The sequence below is a fragment of the Bidens hawaiensis genome, unplaced genomic scaffold, assembly GCF_021521415.1.
Source record: "Bidens hawaiensis isolate Kalapana, Puna unplaced genomic scaffold, B.hawaiensis_p1.1 tig00001792_1, whole genome shotgun sequence".
NCBI lineage: Eukaryota > Viridiplantae > Streptophyta > Magnoliopsida > Asterales > Asteraceae > Bidens > Bidens hawaiensis.
Genome location: NW_027491100.1, coordinates 1,168,598 through 1,182,858, shown reverse-complemented (window position 1 = coordinate 1,182,858; position 14,261 = coordinate 1,168,598). Strand labels below are relative to the sequence as shown.

The following is a 14,261-nucleotide window of genomic DNA, read 5'->3' as shown; positions in this document are numbered from 1 at the left end:
CATGACATCTACCAAAAGACAAAGTCACTCACCTCCAGACAAGTGGCCAGGCTATATGAACAACCGGATGAAATGTAACACCCCGGCTAAAGCGGAATATGCCCGAGTGTGACGTGCAGATTGCTCAAAACACATGTAACACTATTAAGTGACAATATTACCATTAATTGATTTACGCATCAAGTACACAAGTTTGTAACAAAAAATACAAGGAAAATACAAGAACAATTAACATCTAGTCCATTTATTAATATAACCTAAGTACTAATGTCTTCTTCTCGTGATATCTTCTAATCGTTGTGCCTGAAGCATATACATAAAATAATGTCAACTAAATGAATAGTTGGTGAGTTCACACAAGTTTTGATATAAGTACATAAAAATCTATAATTCCATGAACAAATGTAAATGAGCAAGTAAGGTCCTTTCTAGTTGGAATTGTGCACCAATGTACTCGGATAATAGCGCAAGTAAATGTCTTTTCCGTTGGTAACAACCAATGTACTCAGATCGGGGTCCCTATTCCACTCATAACATCGAGGTCCTGAGTGCACAAGGGGGCTTATGATCATATTTATTAAGGAAACCATGAGCAAGTAATCTTTCAGCAAGTAAGCAAATAAACACACAAGTCAATTTAGCGAATTGTAGTTTGTAAATAACAAATAAACGAAATTGTAATGTTGATAGGATATATATGTTACCCCCAAAACGTGTAAAAGCGTTAAAAAAGGGGTGTGAGAAACTCACCTCGAAGTTGAAGACAAACTTGAAATAAAACCAAAAGCGCATAAATGAAACCGAAGTAATTTAACCTCTCGAACTAGAATTAAAAGTACAAAATCAATATTAACTAACTACTTATAAAAAGTAGATAAATCGGGTTGTCGGGATTTTTATATATTTTTCATCATTTTATGAAGTTTGATGTTATAATATTATTTTAACAAAATTTTAACGAATTATTAAATCTAATACTTTTAAATTAGGAGGTTAATACGAAGTTTGTATATTATAATGTTTATGGAGTTTCGATGCTAACGATATATCATATTTTGAAGAACGAATACGTTAATGAATTTTAAAGTTTAACGAATGAAAATATGTATGTATATATATATATGTAAGTTAAACTAGTTTTAAACGAACTTGACGGGTTTATGAATTATGGATCTTTAACGGAATTTTAGTTTGAAAATAATCACGTTGGCGTGTTATAAAGTTTAGCGAAATAATAATTATTTATATAATATTAATCGGGTTTCTAACGGAAACAAAAGTCGGGTTTTTAGGTGAAAAGTGATAAATATAGTTTAAAACTAATTTTTATTTAACATAAAGAAATTTTATTTGATTTATTATAATTTTTAATAATTTATTTGATTTTTAAATAAAGAAAATGAAATTTAAATAATTAAACCAAAAAATATGTTCTTACACTGGTTCAAACCCGGGTCTAAGCTGTGAAACACTCATATGTAAACCACTAGATCATGCTTGATTTTTGTTTATGTAACAAACAGAAAAGTTAAATACCAAATTATAATTTTCTTCATCTTCCTCATAAAACCCTAGATTTCAATTCCATTAATTCGTTCCATATTTGTTAAATTAAAGTTAAGGGTTTTATTAGACGGCGAAAAATGAATCAAAACCATTTAACAAATACCTCGTATGGTATCGGATTGATGATGAACGGAACACTCCGAAAAACGGGTTTCGTAGGATGGAAATAGAGGTTTTAGAGGGTGTATCAGTTAGGGATGAGGGTGTGAGCGAGTTTACACGAAGCCTAGGGTTCTACCTATAGGCTCAATTTGGTCGTATTACGTTTAACGGATCATTATTAAATTTATAAATTTCCGGCGGTTTACCCGGATTCAAACCCGCACATTACGGTGATTTTAACGCGTTATGAACGATTTTTATGAGTTGACGTTACATTCTAAAGCCATTACTGGTAGTTAATTGGTTCAAGACGTGTAAAAAAAAGTTGAAAAGAACTCACCGTAGCCGGAGATTCGACGCCGGATTTTCTGGTCGTGAAAACGTGTAAAGGAAAGGTAGGTGGGGTTGGGTGATATTATTATATTATTATAATAATCTAATTTAATTTAAACTTGTACTTTCACCCCTTGTACTTTATATATATATATATAAATTGAATTTAAATTTTATGTACACAATGAACCTTGAGCTTTTGAGTGTTACAAAAATGATATAAAAGTTTATAACCTTATATATCTTTCGTATTATACTTGGGTAGCTCGGGACTCGTTTTAAGTACAACCTTAAATACCGGAGTTTTGTTATTTAAACGAAACGAAATAGAAAACGATTTATTTATAACTTGACGAATCTTGAAATATATATAAATAAAAACTGAAAATTTAAAACGGGTCGGATTTTCGGGTTTTAAAAGTAACGAATGTTACATGAAATATCTCAAAACAATATAAAGAGATCACACTTTGCTTTATATATTGATAATGACCCGCAAAATTTTGAGGAAGCATATAAGAGAGAAATGTGGAGATTAGCAATGGATAGCGAGATAGAATCCATTAACAAAAATAAAACATGAGATTTAGTAGATTTACCATCAGGACATAAATCTATAGGAGTAAAGTGGATCTACAAAACTAAGTATAATGAAAAAGGAGAGGTAGACAAATACAAAGCAAGATTGGTAGTTAAAGTGTAGAAGCAAAAATATGGAATTTATTATCAAGAAGTATTTGCTCCTGTTATTCGTTTTGAAACTGTAATACTTATTATCGCATTAGCGGCTCAACATGGATGGTACATGCATCAAATGGATGTAAAATCAGCATTCTTAAACAGAAATCTAAATGAAAAAGTTTATACTGATCAGCAAGATGGTTACATCAGAGAAGGAGGTCACGAATATAAGGTATGTCTCTTAAACAAGGCTTTATACGGGCTAAAACAAGCACCACGAGCTTGGTACAGTAGAATCGACGCATACTTTCAGAAACATGGATTCAACAAGTGTACATTTGAACACACGTTGTTCCTGAAATCTAACAATGATACTAGATTACTAGTGTGTCTATATGTACATGATTTGATCATAGCAAGCAATTCTTTAGAAGAAATATGTACATTTAAAAATGACATGAAGGCCCGATATGGGTATCTTGAACTATTTCTTGGGAATGGAAGTCTCTCAGAATGAGAATACAATTGGTAATTCACAACAAAAATATGCCCAAAGCTTGTTAAAGAAATTCAACATGAGCGATTGCAAATCAGCTACCACACCAATGGAATATGGATTAAAGTTATTTAAGGATGATCCGGAAGAATTAATTGACCCTAATCTCAATAGAAGCTTAGTGGGGAGTCTAATGTATCTTACCAACACCAGACTAGACATAATGTATGCGGTTAGTCAAGTAAGTCCATATATGGAAAACCCTACAAAGACATATTGGGAAGCCAGGAAGAGGATACAACGTTACATAAAAGGCATATTGAATCACGGAATTATTTACACAAAGAAAATGGAAAACTAATTGGGTTCAGTGATAGTGATTATGCGGGAAATCTTGACGATAGCAAAAGCACATCAGGATATGCATTCCACTTGGGGTCAGGGATAATATCATGGCAATCAAAGAAACAAAAGGTAGTAGCACTCTCATCATCTGAAGCAGAATACATAGCACTCTCTCTAGCCGGGTGTCAAGCCTTGTGGATTAAAGGAATATTAAAAGAAATCAAACTCAATGATGAGCAACCTACAACAATGTCCTGTGATAATAAATCCACAATTTGTCTCGCTAAAGAACCGATGCATCATGGGAAGAGTAAACATATATGAGTGAAATATCATTTCATTAGAGATCTGGTGAAAAGTGAAGACATCGATGTTCAATTCTGTGCAACCAATGATCAAATGGCAAATATATTAACCAAAGCACTTCAACCAAAGAACTTTCAACGCTTCAAAAGACTTATGAGTGTGGCACCAATCTAACTTACGGGAGGATATTAGATTATATTATATAAGCTAGATTATTGTTATTATTATTATTGTAAAGTTTATTTGTTTATTTATGTAACATTCTAACACTTAGGCTATATCGTTCATATATTGTTGTTGTTTGGATAACCCTAACTACACCAAAGGGATTATAAATATCCCTCCCTGGTCACATTTAAGGGTTACCAAAGAATTCAATATCAATTCTCATTTCATCAAACTCCTTCGTACTATACCGATTAATCGATCACCCACAATAGAAGCAAGCCATGAATGATGAGTTGGATGCTATAGCGAAGAACCAAACTTAAAGTTGGATGCTATAACAAGAATGTGGTTGGATTGAAGTGGTTGTTTAAGACTAAACTTGGTTCTAAAGGTGAAATCGTGAAGCATAAGGCCAGACTTGTGGCTAAGGGCCATTCCCAACAAAAAAGAATAGACTTTAGTGAGACATTGGTGCAAGCAGCTCGCTTTGAAACTATCAGGACTATGTTGCCCACTACAGCTCAGCTAGGATGGACTCTAAACACAATAATATTTCAAATCTAAACCTTAATTGTATTGATCGTTAACGTTGTGATTACTTGATTACAAATAACCCTATTTATAACCATACATTTGTTAGACAAGAACAAGAGAAAAACCCCCTAGGCTTGTAAGTACGACAACTTGGTTACCGACTTACACAATATTACACTAACAATAACCCCTAATCTTGTGACACCGATAAGCTTCGCATCTCGTTAATCTTCAACCGTGATGAAGCTTCGCATCTCGTTAAAATTCAACCGTGGCAATGCTTTTGAAACGATGTCTGCTCTTTGTAAATCACCACAGACACACTCCACCTTGATTTGTTCTCTCTCGATGCATACCCGAATGAAATGGTACCGTGTGCTAGTGTGTCACTCCGACAATCTACTGTGACAATCTGAGTGCTACACATTACGCAGCAAACCCAGTTTTTAATTCTCTTATGAAGCATCTCGCATTAGATTTTCACTTTGTTCGTGAAAAGGTTCAAGCAAAACCTCTTCGTGTCACCCATATTTCTGGCAACGACCAACTCGCGGATGCTCTCACCAAACCACTACTTAAGCACCGACATCATTTTCTTTTAACCAAGATTGGTCTTCTTCCCAGAATGTCCATCTTTCGGGGGCATATTAGATGATCTCGTTTCTCCCGCTTAAACTCAAGTTGTATTATATTTTTAGATAGCATGTATTGTAATTATTATGTTTATTTCTTTCCCACTTTAGAGATTGTTTTGTATGTATATAACTTGTCAATATCAGTGAATGAAATACACGATTACACAATTTCCTTTATAGTAAGTACTTCTACTATTTATTGATGATTTCACCCAGATGACTTGGATACGTTTTATAATAGAATAATCATAAGTATTCTCTAAATTTAGAATATTCAAGTCTATGGTTGAAAAGGAGGTTGGGTGGCCTATTAAGATGTTAAGATTAGATAGGGGTGGGGAGTACACTTCCCAAGAATTTAATATGTTATATGAACATAATGGGATCAAAAGAGAGCTAACTGTTCCTTACACACCTAAACAAAATGGTGTGTCATGAAGTAAAAATAGAACAATTGTAGAGATGCTGAAATCTATGATTAAAGAAAAAAGGCTTCCAAGCTATTTTAGGGCAAAGGCTGCTGCCACGGCTGTTCACAACATAAACATATCTCCCACCAAAACCCTGAGTGTTGTCTATCTGAAGGTCTTTGGATCAATTGTGTTCACACACCTGCTCAAAGAAAAAACAAGTTGGATGATAAGTCAGAAAAGAGTGTATTCCTTGGGTACTCACAATAATCAAAATGTTATAGACTTTACAACCCCATCACCATAACAGAACTATTTCTTACTAGGAGGGACGTAATATTTGATGAAGGTGAAAAATGGGAATGGGATCAAGAAGTTATGTATATGTGGGACATGAGTGGGTTTCATGATGTTGCCTCAAGCTGCCCCTGAATCAGGTGATACTTCCACTCAAAACACTCCTATTAATACTAATCATGCTTCCTCAACTGGTTCTTGAGACAATCACTTTAACTGCTGCATTGAGTGCAAACCGGACCAGCCCAGAAAGCTATGATCAAGCTATGCTTGATTCAAGCACAACCCAAGAAAACTGAAAGACTTAGAAGAATGCTATGACAACTCTGATGGAAGACTACACTATATGCCAACTTGCACTCAATGTTACAGATCCAACCTCATATGATGAAGTAGCCAAACTTAAAGAGTGGAAGCAATCCATGAATGATGAGTTGGATGTTGTAGCGAAGAACCAAGCTTAAAGTTGGATGCTATAACAAGAATGTGGTTGGATTGAAGTGGTTGTTTAAGACTAAACTTGGTTCTAAAGGTGAAATCGTGAAGCATAAGGCCAGACTTGTGGCTAAGGGCCATTCCCAACAAAAAATAATAGACTTTAGTGAGACATTGGTGCAAGCAGCTCGCTTTGAAACTATCAGGACTATGTTGCCCACTACAACTAAGCTAGGATGGACTCTAAACACATTAATATTTCAAATCTAAACCTTAATTGTATTGATCGTTAACGTTGTGATTACTTGATTACAAATAACCCTATTTATAACCATACATTTGTTAGACAAGAATAGGAGAAAAACTAACTCAAAAACCCCCTAGGCTTGTAAGTACGACAACTTGGTTACCGACTTACACAATATTACACTAACAATAACCCCTAATCTTGTGACACCGATAAGCTTCGCATCTCGTTAATCTTCAACCGTGATGAAGCTTCGCATCTCGTTAAAATTCAACCGTGGCAATGCTTTTGAAACGATGTCTGCTCTTTGTAAATCACCACAGACATACTCCACCTTGATTTGTTCTCTCTCGATGCACACCCGAATGAAAAGGTAGCGTGCGCTAATGTGATTACTTCTCCTGTGAAATGTGAAAAACTGGGTATTTTATCAAGGAGATAGCCTATGAGTTATCCTCCTTCAACCGTCACGATTTTCTCCTTTTCTCCAGTCATCTATGACAACAAACTCCGAAGCCATAATGCTTGACATGCAGCTAATGTAGCTGCCATAAATCCAACCTCACATGATGATAACGCTACCGTTCCTTGTTTCTGAGAAACCCATGATATCGGTGATGTACTGTAGGTCCCGTGACCGGATCAAACAACAAAACAAACTAAGAACTAGCTGTCTTGGATCAACCTCTTCACTAGTTGGCGGAAACAACTAGTAAGGACTGAGATCTCAGATCTTGTGGTGACTTAATGGAACACTACAAGAAATTTGACTAGTTCCGGTGAGCAATAGCAGCGACATGTCGCCGCTAAAAGGTCTCACCGGAATCCAGTTACCAGTTCCGGTGGGCTTTTAGTGACGCCTTTATCGCCACTATTGCCACAATTGTCGTCGCTAAAACTCTCTTTCGCCTGTTTTTTTATGCTTTTTGGCAATCTTCGCTTTTTACAGCTAAAACAAATATATGAAAATTTTGTCCAAATACAAACCGCAATCAAAGGATATATATATATATATATATATATATATATATATATATATATATATATATATATATATATATTATATAAACATTTTGTGTTGTCAAACATAGAAGAAACAATTAAAGCACACCAACACTTTGTTTTAAGTCAAATATTTAAAACATAAAACTAACTAGTCCATATCTCTTCGTCCTCGTACGTATAAACTTTGTTCCTTTTATTTGATGCCTTCTTCGAATCCATAAACCGTGAGATTTGTGGATGTGCTATAAATCTTGGGTCTTGAAACATGAATTTGATCCTACAAAATAAGGTATACACTATAAGTTAAACAAAACAACATATCAATACACTTAACACAAAAGCAAGAATGTTAGTTTAGAAAATGAGATAACGAGTTTTGTCTTGCGAGAGCTCGAGCTTGGTTCATTTCGAGCTCTTTTTCTAAAGCTCGAACTCGGCTCGTGAGTTGTTTTTTCTAGCTCAGGCTCGGCTCATTTACTATTTATTAATCAATTTATATATGTTTTTAATTACTTTTATTTACTTAAGAAAAACCTTAAACAAGCCTAAACTCGGCTCAAGCTCGTGAACACCCCTGGCTTCAAGTACCTAATTATGGTTTGATGTAATAAGTCTTACCATCATAAAAGATTTTTATTTGGTTGCTTTTGATTTCATCATATGAAGGCTTGTACCCACTTCCATTTGAAAGATAGTCTTGACAGTTACTCCATAGCTCTCTACATCCACAAAACTAATAAACTCAGTAGGTCAATGACAAAGAACAAAACAAGAGGATGGTTAAATATAAAGACTACAATTTAGAACTTACCATGTCAACTAGTAAACCGTTTTGTGGATGAAATCACACGTTGCAGTAAAGGCCAGCTGGCTTTCTTCATCGTCGACTCTAACAGATATTGAATGTAACAGAACCCATAATCCGCAACTGCATAAAGTTACCTATTTCCTGTTGTTTTCTCATAAATGTGTAGACAATAATTTAGAAGTAAAAAAAGAAGTATAGTCGGTTGTGTTGTGTACCTGAAGCCCCTAGTATCGTCCCGGCTGCCACGAAAAAACATCTAAATTTCAAAAACAGGAACAATAAGTTAAGACAAAGTTTTATATTTATCAATACTGCCAAACATATTGTATCTAAAGTGAACCAATCACTAACCTACATTATAAGAAAATGTCAACTGAAAATTGAAGTAAGGATACCTTATTAGCACAATCTACCCGTGCTAATAATATTATTCCAGGATGAATAGCATTTGCTCCATTGAAAAGCTTAGCGACCTTCTCATATTGAGGCTGCAAAAGTAAAGCTTATAACATGATAGGAACACAACAAAAATGTATACTATTTTGAGATGAAATGAATAATAATGAAATAAATATACCTTATAGTTTCAGCAAACTGGACACCTGCACATTATTATTAGAATGCATAAGCCTAAAAGATGGATGATTAAAGGAAGTTTACCATCTTATAGTTAATTATAGGGTGTAAACGAGCCAAGCCACTCACGAGCTACTCGAGATCGACTCGCAAAAAAGCTGGAATTGAGCCAAGCTTAAACGAGCTTGAGCCCAAGCCTTAAATAAGCTTGTTTAATAAGCGAGCATGCCCCCGAACTGGCATACCACTGATGTCGAACCCACGGGTCAACAGCATCAATGTCGAATCTGGCCAATAGCAACAAGTCTCGCCGGAAAATACATATGCACACATACACAAACACAAAATTAACATATATTATACCAAAAATCCTCAAAATTAACATATATTATACCTAAAATCATCAAAATTAACATGATTATACCTAAAATCTCCTAAATTAACATGCATAATGCCTAAAATCACAAAAATTAACATGTATTACCTAAAATCCCGACTTGCACGAAATTTGGTGACAAAAGCAGTGGGGGTAGGTGGTTGTCGTCGGAATTAAGCGGCGGCCGGAGATGGTTGTGGTTCGGAGTCAAGAAAGTGGTGCTCTGCGGTGGTGTTTGGCTGTGGTGGCGAGGTGTACAACATCGGTGGTGGGGGCTATGTGTACCGGCGGTGGTTAATCGAAGGTTGCAGTGGTTAATTGGAGGGTTTTTCAGTTTGGGGGCTTAGAACTAGGGTTTGTAATGGTGAGGGAATTTTGGTAGAGAAAAGGAAAAGTCTGAGTGATTTAGGAGAGAGAGAGAGTGACCGACGGAAGGAAAAAGCACCGCCTAAATATTTTTAAGGCCATTAATGTCGCCACTATTACTAACATTTCTTGTAGTGGAAGCCGAAAATGAGGAGAGGGGTAGGAGGAAGAGAGAGTTTGTGTTACTTGGATAATATTTTGCAAAATGGTTAGTTTGGTGTATGAGATACACACACCTTATATATGTGTGTGTTTACTCATACACCTCTTTCATTAATAATGCCCATTGGGCTCCAATTACAAAGGCCTCGGGCTCAAATATACAAACGTAAACGAATAAACAACGTAAACGTACACTAGTTACAATTACGAAAGACAACTAATGCAATGGACCTTACAATCTCCCTTTAGTCTTTTGTGTTTGATTTATTTCCTTCTCACCACTCGCACTCGGACTCATAGTCGAATACATCATCTGGATCTTCTTCAAATGGTTGTTTTTCAACAAGTAATCTGGCAAACTTGTTGAATTTTCCAACGATGGCGTCCGTGTTGTCACGACGAACATCTTCGTGACTCTATTAGTTTCTTGAGGTCCTGGAGTCCAAGTCCTGCTAGTTAAAGCTCATCAAAGAACGTGAGCTCATGACTGCGAGTGCAATGTACGATAACTTCGCCGTATTCGTTGTCGAATTTCCATGTAATGAAGTCGTGAAGAAACTTCGACCTCGTTCACATGCTTCCTATCCAACTCACGCTATAGAATTTGGTTCCTTTTCTGGAGTTTCTTCGAGCAGGTGCAGCAACATGAGTGACAACATGTTTATCAACGGTTGGCTCAACATTCTCCCTAACGGGTGTGTCAGCTGGATCGGGAGAATTATTGATGCCATCATCACTTTCATCATTATTTTCATCAACGGATTTCTCAACTGTAGGGACGGTACCTGCAAAAGAGTAGACATTTAGTAAAGAGGCGAGCTCAGCTTCCACCGCAGCCTCCGATTCCCTCGTTTTCTCAGCCTCATTTGACGGCTCAATATCAGCCGCCTTATTTTCAGTGGCATCACCACTACCACTACCACTTCCATTTCCATTACCACCATCATCACCATTGCTATCATCGTTTCCACCATCACGAGGTTCATCATAACTATCATTCTCTTTCTTATCATCCTCGTCATTATTTCCCTCATCATCATCCTCGTCTCCATTTTCCGATTCGTCATCATCGTCCTCATCATCACCGTCACGAGCGAATCCAAGCACTTTAAATATATACATGATATATTATTGTCGGGTCAACACTTAACGAACTATGTAATGAGGACCTTGTTGTAAACAAAAACCCATTTTGACTAAATACTTAAAAATTAAAATAATATTTTAAAAAATAAAATTAAAATTTTTAAAATAAGTTTAAAGTAAAATAAAGTTTTAAAAGGTTTAAATTAAAAATAAAACAGAAAATGAAACTTTTTAGACAAAAAATAAAATTTATACAAAATTTAAAAGAAGTTCTAAAATAATTACAAAGATGAAAACAAAAGTAAAATAATTTAAAAATAAGAATAAAATAAGATAAACTCAAATAAGTTACAAGTAAAGATAAAATTTAAAAATAAAGTTAAAAATAAAAGTTGAAAGTAAATGAAAAAAATAAAATCAAATGTTAAATAAGATAAAATAAGATTAAAAGAAATGCAAGTTAAACTAATTTTAACATGTAAAATTAAATAAAATAAAAACTTAAAAATGAGCTAAAATAAAAAATTAAAATAAGGAGAAAATTAATAACATATTAATCATATTGAGTAATTTGCATAAGAGGTTATTAATACTTATTTTTGGTGAGAAAGTTCACGACAAGGAATCATATGTCTATAGTGTCCTAGATCACACTTATATTTGGATATTATTATGCCAAGAATCCAAAGTCGATTGTAGATATGTTGGTCCACTTTAAACTTAACAAGTATTTTGATTTCACAGTGATACTTTAAGGTATATTTTGGCACAATACTTGTGTGGTCCCCTGTTAATCCAACATGTTACCAACTCCATCATACTTCAGACATACTTTGTGTTCATCAGTATCACCCCGAATTGACTCCAAGCCCCTAATGATTGATCAAAACATTTTGAGCTTCATAGACTTTTTGCAAACTTTTCTTTCAAACAATATGTAAAGGTTGAACCATGAACTTACATGCCGTTCGGACTTACAAGCCTTCATATAAAGTGTTCAGGTCTTACTTGTTTGTTCCACGTTACGTGGTTCTAATATACCCCTTTTGTTTGATATTTATCTGTTGATTTAAATACGTTTTAGCATTTTGCAGTTTTTCTGTCTTTTCAATAATTTTTGATATTTCAGTATTTCATTCTAAAGCAAGAAATAAGATTTTATGGTGATCAATCACTAACGGGCTCGTGTATGACTAACTAATAACGTTTTTGCCTTAATCAATATGACTTATTTTCGAGTCGACAACCGCTTCATAAGAGTGTAAACCACTAGCAAAGGCAGATATTTAAGTTTATATCACTATGATACTTAGTCATTTGTTAAGCCTATCTGCACATCAAGCAATGATCTTGTTGGCTTTTGATATACTCTTTTCATGTGCTAGGATCACCTAAGACAATTTTCTATCATTTTCTAAAGGTCTGATCAATTTCTCAAAATTTTATAATATTTTAATATTATCTAACTCCCTCTAAGCAGGAGCTCTCTCTAAGCAAGAGAATATATATTAGATCTTTTTCTGATTTTCTTAATTAAAATAAATAAATAATGTAAAATATTTTTTGGCAAGTCAAATGACATAATTTTCTGTTTTCTTATTGAAGGTAAAATCTTTTTGGTAAGTTAATGGTAACTCATTTTCTCCCTCTAAAATTGTGACATATTTGAAAAATATTTACAATTTTATATAAAAAAGGATGAAAGAAATAAAATAAAAGAAAAGAAAAATGTAATTTAGTAATAAAATAAATTGAAATTAAAAAATTAAAAGCAAGATAAAAATAAAACAAAAGTTTAAATTTTTAAAACTTTAAATTAAACATAATAACATTATAAAAATAAATTTGGAAATAAAAGTTTAAAATTAAAATAAAAGAAAATTTTAAGCTAAATTAAAAAGTACTAAGTTAAAATAAACTTTTAAGTAAAGTAAAAATAAAATAAGATGAGATAAAAGAAATTAAAATTAAAATGATTTTTTAAAATAAAAATAAGGTCATCAGTATCGACCCGTTCTATTGTGACAAGCTTTCAGTTCAGATTTGAGAGATGCTAAGCAAGTTGTGGTTTAGTTGTTCCACCAAGTTGACGTCTTCAGGACTCCATTTGACACTTTACCTTGTTTAGAAATATTCACACCCATATCACCAGCAAAAGAAACGTATCCGCCATCGAACGGTTTTAATGTCAAATAACAAGGATCCGTCTCCTGTCATGTGTCAGGTACAACCACTATCCAAGTGCCAAATACTATTTACAGAATGTCTTGGCTAACCCTTCACACATTAACAGTTTAATTAGATATAGGTGCCCGAGACTTAATTGTCTCGAGAGGGTTATCATTCTTTTTATTTGTGGATCTCATCCATTTCGTTGGCAGAACTGCCAGGTTGGTCATTTCTTGTTATTGAGTTTGGTTTAGCTCTTGAACAGAATTGATTACACGTACTGTTCGTTTCTCTTTTCATCTTATGCCAGCTCTTGTAGTGTCTTGCAAGGTGAGACGGGTTACCACACACGAAACAAAGTTTTCTTCTATCTTCCCCATAGAAACCGTCAGAATGATAATACATGGGTTGTGGCGAATAAGGAGATGATTTTACGGGAACAAACAGATCTAAGACCCCGGTCATCAAAAACATTTGTATTGAAAGAGTTAACATAATCTTGTGGATAATAACCATAATAGCTATTATCAAATTGATTGTACAGTTGAGGTTGATAATATTGATTAGTATCTTGATAATAATTGTTTCTATGAGGTGGGACATATTTACTAAATGTACTTGCCTTTTCCTTTTCAAAACAATTTTCATTAACTTTGGTTTCCTCAACTTTACAACTATTTGACAAACAACTAGGTAAGTAGTATTCACATATACCTTTTCATGCACGTTTCTATTGACAATGGTTTCATCAAAAATAGTTACACAGTCACTATCAGAAATGGAAACATCATTTTCATTTTCAAGAGTCGTGCCAACATGAACACTCTCATCAAATACATCATTGTTGAAAATGTTTTTGTAATCAATATTATTACAGACAGGTTGACAATAGATGAATCAAAAAGTAAGTTTTTATCTCCACAACCCTTCTTTGTTTCCACACACCCCTTTTCTTCTACAAAACCCACTACAGAAGATGAACTACTATTAGGACTAACTGAAGGAACAGTCTTTGGAGCAGCAGGAACAAATGTCTTTTATATTAACTCTTTCAATACCATAGACCATTTCTTTCTCAGAAGGAGAATTAAAATCAAAGTGAGGAAGGCTAGTATGGTTATTGTTAAACGGTGGAGGTACAACTGAACTATCACAGCT

General features: G+C 34.2%; 1 long non-coding RNA gene across 3 annotated transcripts; it reads right to left on the bottom strand.

The window, feature by feature from the left end:
• Positions 1 to 8,391: 8,391 nt before the first annotated feature.
• LOC143597395 (uncharacterized) lies at positions 8,392 to 9,748 on the bottom strand. Of its 3 annotated transcripts, none has more exons than XR_013146900.1 (5): positions 9,074 to 9,748; positions 8,946 to 8,970; positions 8,764 to 8,856; positions 8,584 to 8,624; positions 8,392 to 8,509 (listed from the first exon to the last, which is right to left on the bottom strand). It is a non-coding gene; the product is annotated as an uncharacterized LOC143597395 (long non-coding RNA). The 3 variants fall into 3 exon arrangements; XR_013146899.1 differs by having other exon boundaries at positions 8,445 to 8,488; XR_013146898.1 differs by having other exon boundaries at positions 8,421 to 8,624.
• Positions 9,749 to 14,261: the final 4,513 nt, after the last annotated feature.